The sequence below is a fragment of the Sus scrofa genome, chromosome 6, assembly GCF_054392235.1.
Source record: "Sus scrofa isolate SSC_HxYL_T2T_F1_AM1 chromosome 6, Sscrofa_HxYL_maternal_Yorkshire_Landrace_v2.0, whole genome shotgun sequence".
NCBI classification, from domain to species: Eukaryota; Metazoa; Chordata; class Mammalia; order Artiodactyla; family Suidae; genus Sus; species Sus scrofa.
Window position 1 is genome coordinate 37,856,077 of NC_139388.1, and position 16,254 is coordinate 37,872,330.

General features: G+C 47.4%; 1 long non-coding RNA gene across 5 annotated transcripts in view; it reads right to left on the reverse strand.

Annotated features, from left to right (window-relative positions):
* LOC102163610 (uncharacterized) overlaps positions 1 to 16,254 on the reverse strand; it is an 81,338-nt gene that overhangs the window by 3,663 nt on the left and 61,421 nt on the right. The window contains exons 1-4 of one of the 5 annotated variants that reach the window (XR_014805055.1): positions 5,466 to 5,941; positions 1,984 to 2,199; positions 1,327 to 1,477; positions 620 to 792 (exon numbers count right to left, since the gene is read on the reverse strand). This is a non-coding gene — a long non-coding RNA (uncharacterized LOC102163610). Of the gene's footprint in view, positions 1 to 619; positions 793 to 1,326; positions 1,478 to 1,983; positions 2,200 to 5,465; positions 5,942 to 16,254 lie in introns of those variants that run through there. The other 4 variants (XR_014805056.1, XR_001309042.3, XR_303775.4 and 1 more) reach the window with 4 other exon arrangements.

Below are 16,254 nucleotides of genomic sequence, written 5' to 3' on the forward strand. Positions count from 1 at the left end.
CAGCAGCAGCCTTGGCCCTGGGGTCTCTCTCTGGTGGCATCTCTGGTCCCCTCTGGTCTCCTCTTGCTCCTAACTGCCCAATCTCTCTATATCCTCTGATCTAGTCCAGATCTGATTAATTTAGGTAACACCACCCCCGCTGGTCAGAGTTCTTTGCCCCAGGCCCCTTCGTAGTTGGCTGACCACCCTCCAAAGCCCTGGGTCAGCACCCTTCCTAGGTCTAATCAGTTTCCACCCCTGAGCACAGCCAGCCATTGCCACCTCCCAGAGGGGCCAAGGGAGGGACACTGGATGATAGAGATGCTGTGACAGACACATCAGAAAACAGCCTTCTCTCTGCGCCCCCACCTCCTCTGCTGCCCGTCAAGGAGCCGAGTCCCTTTTGTGCCCACGTTCTGAAGTTCCCTGAAGAGGGACACAGGCCAGGGATCCCATGGCCCTCAGGTGCCTCCCATGCCATCACTGCCTGCCATCAGCTCCCGCTGGGCTGCCGGGCTACAGGCTCAGGCAAGCTGTGGCTGCCCGGAAGCCCCAGCTGGGACGCCTGGGAGGCGACTCCACAAAGACAGGTGTCAGATGTTGGGGGGTGGGGTGGGGTGGGGTGTGTGCAGAAAGCTACCTGAGAAGGCAGGGCCCATCCCTTCCTGAGAAGACGCTCCGGAAAAATAAGCAACACAGCCCCTGAGTCACCACCGCCAACCGGCGCCAAGGAGCCTCGGGGTGGAGTAAATTCAGCAGCACTTCTCTGTGCCAGAGATGATGCAGATGCTGTGACAGACACATCACAGGGAACTGGAGTTGGGAAGACACTCAAGTAACTGATCAGAATGGCTGGTGACCCAAGCACGTGTCAGCATTTGTGGAGGGAGGAGCAAAACCAGACTTAAGAGTTCCCGTCATGGTTCAGTGGTAAAAGACACCCATGAAAAATCACAAAATGTAAATCTCAGTTTTGGTTTTTGTTTTCTTCTTTTTAGGGTTGCCTCCGTGGCATATGGAGGTGCCCAGGCTAGGGGTCCAATCAGAGCTGTAGGTGCCAGCCTATGCCACAGCCACAGCAACGCCAGATCCGAATCGCATCTGCGACCTACGCCACAGCTCACGGCAATGCCGGATCCTTAACTCACCGAGCAAGACCAGGGATCAAACCTGCATCCTCATGGATGCTAGTCAGATTCGTTTCCGCTAAGCCATGATGGGAACTCCAATCTCAGTTGGTTTTGATTTACGCTTTTATAAACCTGCCAATATCTTTTCCAAGAGAGAAAACTAGAAGAAAGGAAACGGGGACTAAGCAGGACAAGGGGTCGCCTGGCTCTCGCTTACCTGGAACGAGGTGCCAGGCAGGCATCCAACCAGTTCATGATGTGGGAAGACCTCAGAGGTGAGGGACAGGGTGACAGCCTCTGAGGACAGGTAGAAGTAAAGGCCTGTGCCTCCTGCGATGCCTCTGTTGCTTGTCCCAAGTTGCAGGTTGCTATGGTTATGGGTAGAGAGAAGAAAGGTCCAACTGAGGAGACTGGGGAAGAGCCCAAGGGAAGATGCTGGGGGAGGCTATTTGCTTGTTCTGTTGTGTACCTCTGTCATCTTACATTCATTTGAGGAGGTCTGAGGACATAACATGGCCTCCCCTTAGCACTGACCAGGGGCAACTTGGTGTGTGAGCCCTCCTGGGACAGGTGACAAGGATGACCCAAAATATAAGGGGCTCCATCCTGGAAGGCTTCCTGGAGGAGACATACGTGGGAGTGGGTCTGAAAGGCTGTACAAACCATGGACTGTGGGAGTATGCAGAGGGACAGAGCACTCCATGTACCAGGGCCCCTGCAAGAAGTAGCAAGTTGTGTCCAATGGCCTGGGGAGGAGCCACCAAGTGGACCAGAGTTAGAGGTTCATCCTGCTCCAGTGGCCATGGGGACCTGCCATCTGCTGCCACTCACCCTGTCCCTGCCCATCCCAGGGAAGCGCCTCATACTCTGTTACCTGTTGGTGGCCAAGAGATTCCTGGAAGGGTCAGAATTCTGCCTTGAGGTTGTTGGAGCAGGGCGCTCTCACCCACTTGGTTCAAGCTTCATGTTTTGAACACAGAGTCGGGCACTGTTGCTCACTGCCAGGGGCAAAACAGACCCAGCAGTCAGGGATCTGGCTCCCATGGAGCCTGTGTCCCAGTGGGGGGAATGAGACATCACTCCAACAAACCTACAAATTGACATAAAGACAGTGGTGAGAAATGAGTATATTATAACAAGAGGTTGGTCACTGCATCTATTGCCGAGTAACAAATTACCCCCAAATGGAGTTCCCGTCAGGGCTCAGGGGAAATGAATCTGACTAGCATCCATGAGGACTAGGGTTCGATCCCTGGCCTCACTCAGTGAGTTAAGAATCCACCGTCTGCCGTGAGCTATGGTGTGGGTTGAAGATGCGGCTCGGATCCAGCATTGCTGTGGCTGTGCTGTAGGCCAGTAGCTGTAGCTCCCATTTGACTCCTGGCCTGGGAACTTTCATATGCCACAGGTATGGCCCTAAAAAGTAAAAAAAAAAAAAAAAAAAAAAAAAAAAAAAAAAAAAAACCCTCACAGAAACAACAACAAAAAACAAATTACCCCCAAGTGTTGCGGCTTAGACAACAATAATCTTTTATTATCTTTCACAGTTTCGGTGGATCAGAAATGCAGAAGCAAAGGACCAAGTGGGCTGGCTGTCTCTGGGGTGCTTGCGGACTCAGCCGGGAGACTTGAAGCCTGGGTGCTGGAACCATCTGAAAGCTCACTCACGCCCACGTGGGCCCGTCCTGTTGGTTAGGACACTCGTGCGGCCTCTTGCTTCTGGGCTTCCTCACAACAGGGTAGCTGTGTTCTAAGAACAAGCAGCCCAAGAGAGAAAGAGCTGGAAGGAAGCCACATAGCTCTGCAGAGGCTTCAGAAGTCATATGGTGTCACTTCCACATTTTCTTTTCCTCTTTCTCTCTTTTTTTTTTCCTTCTTTTTTTTTTTTTTCTCCTGTCTTTTTGCCATTTCTTGGGCTGCTCTTGCAGCATATGGAGGTTGCCGGGCTAGGGGCCCAATCGGAGCTGTAGCCACCGGCCTACGCCAGAGCCACAGCAACATGGGATCCCAGCCACTTCTGCAACCTACACCACAGCTCACGGCAACGCCGGATCCCTAACCCACTGAGAAAGGCCAGGGATCAAACCCACAACCTCATGGTTCCTAGTCAGATTCGTTAACCACTGAGCCACGACGGGAATTCCTCTTTTTTTCTTTCTTTCTTTCTGTCTGTCTGTCTGTCTTTTTAGTGCTGCTCTCACGACATATAGGGGTTCCCAGGTTAGGGGTCCAATAGGAGCTGTAGCTGCCGGCCTACACTACAGCCACAGCCACAGCCACAGCAACATGGGATCTGAGCTGCATCTGCGACCTACACCACAGTTCACGGTTACGCCAGATCCTTAACCCACTGAGTAAGGCCAGGGATTGAACTTGCGACCTCTGGGATGCTAGTCAGATTCGTTTCCACTGAGCCATGATGGGAACACTGACTTCCGCATTTTCTATTGGTCAAGGCAGTTAGAAGGATGGAGCCCCGTCCAAGTGCAGGAGACCGGGCCTCTTGGAAGAGAAGCATCAATGCCATGGTGTAAGAGCATGAAGGATGGGGCGCATATATATTGGTACAGCCATCTTTGGAAGATAGGGAACACCTGCCAGAAGCGAGCTCTGCAGAATACGCTGGAGTCAGCTAGGTTCTGGGCAGAGCATGTGGACAACTCTGAGGTGGGAAGGAGTTGGGCGTACACGAGCCTTAAAGAAAAGCCCTGTGTTCCTAGAACGAGGGTGCACAGGCACAGAAAGTGAGGCTGGAAAAGCTGGCAGAGGGCACAGGGCTCTGGTGCCATAGGTGGGTTTAGGTTTTGAACCTGAGGACACCGTGAAGCCACGCAATGATCTGATCAAACAGATGCTGCTGAGCGGAGATGAGGGGCTAAGAGCGAATGAATGGAAGAAGAAGTGTCAGCCCCTTCTTATGTCTGAGAACATGCTGGGGGCAGAGGGTCGAGGACCGATCCCATCCAGGGGCATGGAAAAGGCCCCCAGAGAAGGCTGGGTGGGACTGATGGAGTGTGTGTGTGTGTGGGGGGGGGCAGCAAAGAGGGAGAGGTGTCCTGGAAAGGGACCAGGGCCAATGGGAGTGAAGAGCTGCTGAAGAACCTTGCAAAATCTCCATGACAGGTGCAAATCGGTCTGAGGCATCCCAGGTAAATGGAACGCTGCATTTCTCGGCCCTTCTCAGCACCATTTCTTGGTTTTTCTAATAAAATGAGGGAGTTCCCGTGGTGGTGCCGTGGGAACAAACCTGACTAGCATCCTGGAAGATACAGGTTTGATTCCTCGCCTCGCTCAGTGAGTTAAGGATCCTGCCTTGTCGTGAGTTGTGGTGTGGGTTGTAGACACGGCTCAGATCCTGTGTTGGCCATGGTGTAGACCAGCAGGTACAGCTCCAATTCTACCCCTAGCCTGGGAACTGTCTTATGCCGCAGGTGCAGCCCTAAAGAAGCAATAAATAAATAAATATAAAACGAAATAAAATGAAATCTGTTTGGACGCCCCCTTTTTCAAGGGTGCAGAGACCCCACACCCACCATGTTTCAGGAACATTGCCATCCGAGATCCACGGGGCAAGGCCCCACTTCTCACCTGGGGTGTCCCATACTGGGGCCCCAGGTTTAGGATGAGAGGCTCCTTGAAGAGAGGTATCTTGAGGTCCAGGTCTGCCATCGGGATGTGTCTGAAGTCGCCAAAGGCAGGACGCCCCACCCCCCCAGGGCAAGCCACTGCCTGGGGTCTCCACTGAGGGGAAAAATGCCATCTTCTGGGAGTCCAGCTTCCTGTACTGGGCCCCTCCCTCTTCTCCTCTGAAGCCCAAAGCCCACCCCATCCCCACCTCGCCGCCCTGTGCAGTCAGGCTAATGAGCCCACTTTCATCAACAAAGGCTCTCTGAGGCCATTCTGCCTGGAAACCTGGGCTACTCCCTTCCTCCCCTGGGCTTCAGGTGAGTCACAAGCCTGACCTCCGCACGCTGGGGGACATCCCGCAGTGTTGACAGCAGCGGCGAGCAGACCCCCACGTTCATGTTTAAGTCAGTCCTCCTGCCCTATTGCCCTTGGATGACGGAGTGGTAGGGCCTGTTTCTCCAGTGGTGGAGGGAAGGGCTGGCCCCGCTGATCTCCGAGGGCCCCTCCAGCCCTGCTGTTCTGAGCTTCCGGGTGGAGAGAGCGCAAGGCAGCAGTCTACACAGCCAAGGGACCCCCATCAGAGGTCCCAACAGACAGCCCCACCAGAGGTCCCAAAGCAGCAGACGGCTGGCCGCTCGCCTCCCAAACAAAGGCTGTCTTTTCTTGTCTTCCCACACTCGGTCCCCAACAAAACACTCTTCCCAGCCACCTGGTTGTCCTGCGAGTTACCTGCATGGATGCCGGAGACGTGCCTTCCCTGGAAGCCTTAGGGATCCCAGCAGACCTGAATACAGCCAGGAGCCAAGGGCTGCTCTGGAGATGGGAGCCAGGGATGGGGGCGGGGGGGTGGGTGCTCCATGTCACTGTCCTGGCTCCAGTCAGGCCAGCAAATGGCTTCACCGGAGCTGGGTGACATTTGGTGCCGGGGCCACCTGCTTACTTCCTTGCCCAAGATGGGTGCAGCTCAGTCTACAGCCAGGAGCTGGGAGCTTCCCTTCCCCGGGCAGCATCTGTCTTTTGCATGGCTGGCCCTGAGCTAGAGCTTTGCTCTGGACACCCATCCAGCCAAGCCTCACTGCCAGGATGGATCCCTGGGCCCCAGCCTGCTCTGAGGTTCTGAGCAGCCTTGACATTTAGAGCCCAAGGCTCCTCTCGCCTCTTGATCTCACATTTGTTCCGGTCACTGGCTCTCTAGTGGACTGACTCCCACACCACCGTCAACCAAAAGTCACACACCCCCTCCCCTCCCAGGGCTGCTGCTGCCTTGGGCCTGGGGTGGGGGTGGGGGTGTCCTCCCACTGGGGGACCTTGGAAGTGCTCCTGGTTTTCAGGGCAATGCCAGCCCTTGGCTGGGAGCCTTTCAAGCTGTTGTTTGGTCAAATGCCAGACCTTCAAGCTTTGGGACCAAACAACAGCCCCCCACCCCGTTTATCAGGTGCCTACCATGTGCCTGATAATCAGCAAAATGACGACCACATATGCCTTATGAATCCCCATTTCCCCAAGGAGGAAACTCAGGCTCAGGGGATTGCTGGTTTCACCTGAGGACACCTCGTAGAGATTCAGCTCAGTCCTGTCTGACCCCAAAGGCCCTGAGGGGTCAGATAGGACTGACCACACCTGCACACCCAACGTCACCCCCGCCCCCGAGCCCTGGCTGAGTCCCTCCCCTCTGTACCCTAGCTTGGCCACTGTGGTGGCTGGGTGCCTCCCCTGGAGAAGACAGTAAGTCAGGACAGGCCCCCAGGAGGAGCCGTCAGCCAGGCATCCCGCAGCCACCAGGCACTGTGTGCTCTGCCTCCCTCTGATGGGGCGCCCTGCCCACTGGAGAGCCCAGGGTGGAGAAATGGGCCCCCTTTGACTCCCTGCACCAAAGGAAACTCCATTCCTGACTTCCCATCCTCAGATCTGGAAACTGGTCTCCTGCCCAGGCCCCTAGGGAAGAGCTGGCCTGATGGTGGTGGAGCCTGTCCCAGGAGCAAGGGGCCCTCCACTCAGCTGTCCTCTCTCATCCTCCCTCTCACGTCCCCTGGAAGAGGGGCCCTGCCTCTGCACACAGTCGTTGTTTTATTGCTGCCTGATGGGTGTCTGAGGACACAGGAAGAATCAGGTGCCTCAATCCCTTCTCAATGACCTGCCCCATTTTCCAAACGCATTAGCTTGCATCCTATTGACTTGAAAAGCAAAGACATCAACCAGGAAATGTTTCTTGAGCACCTGCTTCATGCCAAGGAAGGCAGAGGGCCCTGCCCTCCACTTTGCACTTCGTTTTGGAGAAAAGCAATGAAGGTGGCAATGACCTGGTCTCCGGGACCCTTCCGGCCAGTCTCCATGCCTTGGCAGGAGCACGGGGTCCTGTCCTCCTCTGCATTAAACCCTTCAGTGGCCCCCGTTTACTTTAGGGCACAGTTCATACTCCTTAGCATGGACCATGGGCCCTTCCTGTCCCTTCTGGCCTCTGTTTGCACGCTGCCCTCTGCCTGAAACCTGCCGTCCACCCCCTACTCGGCTGATGCTCTGACTCCTCTTTCAGATCACTGTCCCCGGCAGGGCTCTCCCAAAGCTCCCAGAACTTTCCAGGGGTTGTCTCTGCTCATTACAGCTCTGTCTCTCCCATGGGCCTTTTCCACCTGTACACTCATCACCTGAGGAACGTTAAATACTGATGCTCAAGTCCCACCCCCAGAAATTCTGATCCCATTGTTGGGGAGTGTGGCCTGGGCATTGAGAGCTTTAAAGGGACCCATGAGGAGTTCCTGTTGTGGCACAGCGGAAAGGAATCCAACTAGGAACCATGAGGCTGTGGGTGCGATCCCTGGTCTCGCTTAGTGGGTTAAAGATCCGGCGTTGCTGTGGTCTGTGGTGTAGGTCACAGACAGGGCTTGGATCTGGTGTTGCTGTGGCTGTGATGCAGGCTGGCAGCTGTAGCTCCCATTCGACTCCTAGCCTGGGAACCTCCGTATGCCATGGGTGTGGCCCTAAAAAGCAGAGACAAAAAAAAAAAAATGCCCCATGAGACTATAGTGACAGGTCAGCGCTGAGAGCTACTGCTAACCCGGACTGGAGCTGATTCATACCTGTCTCTGCCCTGAAGCGGGCACTCGGTCCGTCTCACTCAGTGTTAGAATAAATGAATGGGGTGACCCCAGACAGTCTAGGGAGCCAGGTGGCTGCTGTGAGCGCCCAGAGACAGGGGAATCCTTCCTGTTCCTCTCCTGCTCCCTCTCCCTTTCTCCTCGCTTCTCCCTCCTTCTCATTCTTCTTTTAATTAATAAACTTCATTCCTTAGAGCAGGTGAGGTGCACAGCAAAACTGAGCAGAAAGTACCGAGATTCCCTTTTCCTAAATACACACAATCTCCCCCACTACTGACACCCCCATCGAAGGGGGGAATTGTTATAATCCGTGAGCCTATTATTATCCATCTCTCTGATGATTCCAGAGTCCAAGGTCTGCATTAGGGTTCACTCTTTTTTTTTTTTTTTTTTCCTTTTTGGCCACCGCATGCGGTAGCTTGATGTGGGATCTCAGTTCCCAGACCAGGGATTGAACCCAGGCTGCAGCGGTGCGAGCACTACGTCCTAGACCACCAGGGAATTCCCAGGATTCACTCTTGCTCTTGGACTTTCTGTGGGTCTGGACACGTGTATAATGACATACATCACACCGAGGCGTTTCACTGCCCTAAAAATCCTCCGTGCTCTCCTTGTTCACCTCCCCCTCTCCTCAACCACCGATCCTTTTCCTGGCTCCAGAGTTCTGCCTTTTTCAGAAGGTCATTCAGTTGCAATCGTAGTGTGTGTCCTTTGACTCGGTCACACCCCTTTAACTTCCCTCCACGTCTTTGCATCGCTGGATAGCACATTTCTTTTTAGGGCTGAGTAACAATCTGAATCACATCTTCTGTGTCCACTCACCGACTAAAGGACATCTTGGTCGATTCCGAATCTTGACAACTAAGACTAAAGCGGCTATAAACATCCATGTGCAGGTTTTTGTGTGAACATAAGTTTTCTTTTCTTTCTTTTTTTTTTTTTTTTTTTCTGTCTTTTGGCTTTTCTAGGGCCGCTCCCACAGCATATGGAGGTTCCCAGGCCAGGGGTCCAATCAGAGCTGTAGCCGCCGGCCTACACTGCAGCCACAGCAACGTGGGATCCGAGCCACGTTTGCAACCTACACCACAGCTCATGGCAACGCCGGATCCTTAACCCACTGGGCAAGGCCAGGGATCGAACCCGCAACCTCATGGTTCCTAGTTGGATTCGTTAAGCACTGAGCCACGATGGGAACTCCGTAAGTTTTCATTTCACTTGGGTAAATACCAAGGAGTGAGTCCTGCATCTTAAGGTAAGAGTATGTTCCATTTTGTAGGAAGATATCTTACAAAACTGTCTTCTAAAGTGAGTGTACTGTTTCGCATTCCCACCAGCAGTGAATGGGAATTCTTGTTGCTCCACATCCTCTCCAGCCTTTGGTGTTGTCAGTGTTTTGGATTTTGGACATTTTAATAGATGCATAATAGTATCTCATTGCTTTAATTTGCAGTTCCCTAGTGATACATAATATTGAACATCCTTTCATATGCTTACTTTCCATCTGCATATCTTGTTTTTTGAGGAGGTGTCTGTTGCCCACTGTTTTGATTGGGATGTCCACTTTTATTGTTGAATTTTAAGAGTTCTTTCTGTATTTCGGATAACCATCCTTTATCAGATACATCTTTTGCAAATATTTCCCTTTTTTTTCATTTTTCTTTTTTTGTCTTTCTAGGGCTGCACCCGCAGCATATGGAGGTTCCCAGGCTAGGGGTCTAATCAGAGCTGTAGCCACCAGCCTACACCATAGCCACAGCAATGCCAGATCCGAGCCACATCTGTGACCTGTGCCATAGCTCATGGCAACGCTGGATCCTTAACCCACTGAGTAAGGCTAGGGATTGAACCCGCAACCTCATGGTTCCTAGTCGGGTTCGTTTTCCCTGCGCCATGACAGGAACTCCAATAATGAGATTTTCTTTCCATGACTATGGAATATCTCTGCATTTACTTACTTCTCCCTGATTCCATTACTCAGAATTGTGTTGTTTTCCTCAAATAGATCTTGTACATAGGAGTTCTCACTGTGGTGCCACAGAAACAGTGGCATCTCTGATTCTGCGGTGCCAGGATGCAGTTTAGATCCACCTAGCACAATGGATTAAAGGATCTGGTATTGCCAAAGCAGTGGGCACTCCATATGCCGTGGGGCGGCAAAAAAAAAATCTTGTACATATTTTGCTGGATTTATACTATTTTATTTCGGGGCGTGCTAATAGAAGTAGCAATATATTTTTAATTTTAAATTTCATGTATTCATTACTGGTGTATAGGAGAGCATTAACTTTTGTGCATTACCCTTGTATCTTGCAACTTGCTACAATCTCTTGTTAATTCTAGGAATTTTTTGGTCAGTTCTTTCAAATTGTCTATATAAAGGTTGACGTCATTTGTGAACAAAGAGTCTTGTATCTTCCTTCCCAGTCTGTATAATTTTTATGTCTTTTTCGTGTCTCATTGCATTAGCTAGGACTTCCAGTAAAAGAAAAGGAATGGTGTGAGGAACATCCTTGCCTTGTTTCTGATCTTAACAAAAAAGCTTTGAGTTTGTCATCATTAAGTATGACACTAACTGTTGATTTTTTTTTTTTTTTTTTTTTTTTTTTTGCCATTTCTAGGGCCGCTCCCGCGGCATTTGGAGGTTCCCAGGCTAGGGGTCTAATCGGAGCTGTAGCCACCAGCTTACACCAGAGCCACAGCAACGCGGGATCTGAGCTGTGTCTGCAACCTACACCACAGCAGCTCATGGCAACGCTGGATCCTCAACCCACTGAGCAAGGCCAGGGATGGAACCCGCAACCTCATGGTTCCTAGTCAGATTCGTTAACCACCACGCCACAACGGGAACTCCAACTGTTGATTTTTGTAGATGCTTTTTATCAGGTAGAAGAAATTCCCTTTTCCTAATTTGCTGAGAGTTTTTATCATGAATGAATGTTGGATATCATCAAATCCTTTTCATAAACTACTGATATGATCATATGATTTTTCCTCTTTTAGCCTCTTGATGTAATGGATTACATTAATTGATATTCTAATGTGGAACCACTCCTACACACATGGAAGAAATCTCACTTGGTCATGGTGTATATTTCTTTTTATACATTGTTGAATTTGATATGCTATATTTTGTTGAAGGATTTTGCATCTATTTTTATCACAGATATTGGTTTGTGGCGGAGGTGTAATGTTTTTGTTTGATTTTGATATTAGGGTAGTGCCGGCCTCATAGAATGACTTCTTTTTTTTTTTTTTTTTTTTTTGTCTTTTTGCCATTTCTTGGGCCGCTCCCGCGGCATACGGAGGTTCCCAGGCTAGGGGCCCAATCGGAACTGTAGCCACCGGCCTATGCCAGAGCCACAGCAACGCCAGATCCTTAACCCACTGAGCAAGGCCAGGGATTGAACCCACATCCTCATGGTTCCTAGTCGGATTCGTTAACCACTGCGCCATGACGGGAACTCCCAGAATGACTTCTTGTGAAGTATTCCTTCTGCTTCTATATTCTGGAAGAAGTTGTAAAGAATTGGTATAATTTCTTCATTAAATATTTGATAGAATTTACCAATGAACCCATGTAGGCCTGCCTTAATGTTTTCTGTTTTGAAAGGTTATTAATTATTGATTCAATGTCTTTAAACAGATATAGGCCTATTCAGATTGTATATTTCTTCTTCTGTGTGTTTTGGCAGATTGTTTCTTTAAAAGGATTGGCCCATTCCAACTAGGTTATCAAACTTGGTATTGAGTTGTTCAAATAATAGTTCTTTCTTATTGTTTTAATATCCATGAGGTCTATAATAATGTTTCCTCTTTCATTTCTGATATTAGTAATTGTGACTCCTATTTTTCTTGGAATAGCTAGAGGCTTATTGATTTTATTGATCGTTTCAGAGATACAGCTTTTGGTTTCATTGATTTTTCTTTATTGATTTCTTTCCTGTTTTCAGTTTCACTGATTTCTGTGCTAATTTTTATTATTTATTTTCTTCTGCTTACTTTGGATTGAATCTGCTTTTCTTTTTTCTTTTTTTCTGTTTTTCTTTTTTTCTGTTTTCCTAAGGAGGAAGCTTACATTATTGATTTTATTTTATTTTTAAATTTTATTTTATTTTTGTCTTTTTGCCTTTTCTAGGGCCACTTCCCACGGCATATGGAGGTTCCCAGGCTAGGGGTCCAGTCAGAGCTGTAGATGCCCACCTATGCCAGAGCCACAGCAACTTGGGATCTGAGCCACGTCTGTGACCTACACCACAGCTCAGGGCAACACCGGGTCCTTAACACACTGAGCAAGGCCAGGGATCGAACCTGCAACCTAATGGTTCCTAGTCGGATTCGTTAACCACTGCGCCACGATGGGAACTCCACATTATTGATTTTAAATCTTTCTTCTTCTCTAAGTACCACCTTCACTGCATCCCACAAATTTTGATGTTGTTTTCATTTTCATTTAGTCCAATATATATATATTTTTAATTACTTCGTCAATTTTATTACATTTATAGTCCAATATATTTTTTAACTCATCTTTGACCCATGTGTTTTTCAGAAGTGTATTGTTTCGTCTACAAATAGTTTGGGATTTTCTAACTATTTTTCTGTTGTTTATTTCTAGTTTAATTCCTTTATGGTCTGAGAGCAGACATAGTATGATTTATAGTCTTTTAAATTTGTTAAATTGTATTTTATGGCTCAGAATGTGGTCTATCTTGGTGAATGTTCCATGTGATCTTGAGAAGAAGGTGAAATCTGCTATTGTTGGGTGACCTAGTTTGTAGATGTCAATTATACCCAGTTGATTGATGGTGTTGTTGAGTTCAACTATGTATTTACTGATTTTATGATTGCTGGGTCTGCACGTTTCCATTGAGCGGGTGTTAATAACTATAAGAGTGGATAATCCGTTTCTCCCTGTAATTCTACCAGTTTTTGCCTCACATATTTTGATGTGTATACAAAGAAATTTTTATATCTTCTTGGAGAACTGACCTCTGTATGTGATGCCCCTACCCATGATAACTTTCCTTGCTCTGAAGTCTGCTCATAAAATTAATACAGGTACTCTTTCTTTCTTTTGGTTTGTGTTAGAAGGGTATAACTTTCTCCATTCCTTTACTTATAATTTATATATATATTTATATTTAATTGTGTTTCCTTAGACAACATTTAGTTGGGTCTTTTTTTAAACCACTCTGATAATACCTGCTTTTAATTGATGCATTTAAGCCATTGATCTTTAGGGTGATTATTGATCTAATTGGATTAATATGTGTCATATTCCTTACTGATTTCTATTCATTGTTCTTGTTTTTTTTTTCCTAGTTTTGTCTTCTACATTTTTTCTGCTTTTTGTGATTTCAAGTGAGCTTTTTTTTTTGGTCTTTTTAGGGCCACACCTGTGGCATATGGAGTTCCCAGGCTAGGTGTTGAATTAGAGTCTATGCCACAGCTCACTACAACACCAGATCCTTAATCCACTGAGCAAGGCCAGGAATTGAACCTGCAGCCTCATGGGTACTAGTCAGATTGGTTTCCACTGAGCCATGAAGAGAACGCCTTAAGTGAGCATTTTATATAATACTATTTTCTCTTCTTTCTTAGCATACCAATAATAAATATTTTTACTTTTCTTAATGGTTGCTCTAGACTTTGCAATATATATTTGCAATTAATCCAAGCCCACTTTCAAATAACATGATACCACTTCATGGGTAGTGCAAGACCTTATAACAAAATATTCTTAATTCTCTCCTTCATCCCTTGTGTCACTGCAATCATTTATATATATTATATATATATGCAAATGTAATGTTGCTGTTATTATTTTGAACAAATTATCTCTTAGATCAATTAGGACATAAAAATTAAGGTTTCTGTTTTACATTCACTTATTAATTCTTTAATGCTCTTGCTTAATGTAAATCAGAACTTCTGATCTATGTCATTTTCCTTCTCTGAAGAGCTTCTTTTAACATATCTTTCAAGGCAGGTCTACTGAGAACAAATTTCCTCAATTTTATTGTCTGAGGAAGTCTTAATTTTTCTATTTTTGAAGGATAATTTTGCAGGGCACAGAATTCAAGGTAGGTGATTTTTTTTTTCTCTCAACACTAAATATTTCACTGTACCCTTTTTTGCTTGCACGGAGAGACATCAGATGTGATTCCTACCAAAAAATTTTTTTTCTTCTGGTGCCTTTCAAGATTTTTTCCTTATTTTTGTTTTTCTGAAGATTAATTTTCTGCCTGGGTGTAGTTGTTTGTTTTGTTTCAGCATTTATATTGCTTGCTGTTTTCTGAGCTTCCTGGTCTGTTTTTAGTGTCTAACATTAATTTTGGAAAATTTTCAGACACTATTGCTTTAACTATTGCTCCTTTTCCTTTCTTGTTCTTCTCCTGATATTTCCATTATACTTTTTAAGTTGTCTCACAATTCTTGAATATTTTGCTTTGTAGTTTTTTTGTTTTGTTTTGTTTTTTGCTTTGTCTTTGCTGTGCTCATGGCTCGTGGAAGTTCTAGGACCAGGTATTAAATACACTCTACAGCAGTGACCTGAGCCACAGCAGTGACACCACCAGATCTTTAATCTACTGCACCACCAGGAAAGTCCTCTGTGGGTTTTTTTAAGGTTTTTTTCTCTTTGTTCTTCAACTTTTGAAGTTTCTATTGTCATATTTTCAAGCTCAGAGATTCCTTACTCAGCCATGACCAGCTGCTAATGAACTGTCAAAGGCATTCTTCATTTCTGCTACAGTTTTTTTTTTTTTTAATTTCTAGCATTTCTTTTTGGTTCCTTCTTAGAAATTACATATTACTACTTACATTATCCATCTGTTCTTGCATGTTCTCTCCTTTTTCAGTTCACACTTTTAGCATGTTAATCATAATTTTAAAACATTCTTGATCTGGTAGTTCCAACGCTCCCACCCCATTGGCTCTGATTCTGATCCTTGTTCAGTCTCTTCATACTGTAGTTTTTGACTGTTAGTGTATCTAGTAATTTTTTTGTTGAAAGGCAGACATGATATACTGGGTAAAAGGAACTGTGGCAAATAGGACTTCAGTAAAGTAGTGGTGAGGTGTGGGGGGAGGGGAAGTATTCTATCATCCTGTGATTAACTCATCTTTCAGTGAGCCTGTGCCCTGAATTACATCAGTGCCTCTCTGGGGCAGGGTGGCTGCAAGGGGCTGGGGTTGTGTGTTTCCCTTCCCTCCTATGAAAGTGGGATGAAGTTAAGTATTCCCCTTCCCTTAGGTCGGTAAGGCTCTGACAAAACCCCAGTGGTTTGGGCTCTGACAAAATAGATTCTCCTGGCCTGTTGAGAAGAACAGAATGCAATAGCATATTTCAAAATGATCCCTTTTCCCTTCCCCCTGCTAGAAGCACAAGGGAATCGTTTTTGTCCCTCCAATTATTCACTGTGAGATCTTGGTGGAGTTCCCGGAGGTAAAACTCACAAACGCATAGGGGACTTCCCACGACAGGGCTCCCCCTAGAGGTTTTAACTCTCAGAGTTGTGCACAATGACTTACTAAGCAAAGTTCTATTTTCCCTACATGAGCACTGGTTCGCACAGAGGCTTCTGCTCCACTAAGTTGTGATTCTCTGTATCCAGCCTGTGTGTCTCCAATCTGGGGGCGGGGGTGGGTGGGTGGGGGCAGCAGTTCACCTTGTGACCTCGCTTCTCTGATGGACTTAAGAAGAGTTGTTGATTTTTCAGTTTTCAGTTTTTAAACTTGTTGTTAGGACATAGTGGCAACTTCTAGCTCCTTACATGCCACACGAGAAACTGGGAGTCCCTTCCTCTGCCTTCTAATGCCTGCCCTCCAAGAATCCCTTCTCCCTCATGAACAGGCCTGTGCAGGTGACTCTCTGGGGCCCCAAAGCATGAAGAAAAGTTGCTGGGGAGGTTACATTTGATCAGTGGAAATGACTAGCAGGTGGCACAAGGGCACTAGTCTTTTTTTTTTTTTTTTTTTTCTTTTGTCTTTTTAAGACTGCACCCATGGCTATGGAGTTTCCTAGGCTAGGGGTCGAATTGGAGCTGTAGCTGCCAGCCTATACCACAGCCACAGCAACGCTGGACCTTAGCCACATCTACAACCTACACTGCAGCTCACAGCAACGCTAGGTCCTCAATCCACTGAGCGAGGCCAGGGATCAAACCCGAGTTCTCATGAATATCAGTCGGGCTACCACTGAGCTACAACGGGAATTTCAAGGGTACCACCATCTCCACGCTCCATCCCATGGCCCCACTGCCTTCTTCTGGGAGACACCCAAGTTTTATACTTGTACATTCTCAGTCTAAAGCACCCTCCCCACCCACTCACTCACCCTGGGCTCCCTCCTAACTTTCCTAACTAGCTCCGACCCAGCCTCAGAATAACTCCAGCCACCTGACCCCAGTCTAGTTTGGGAT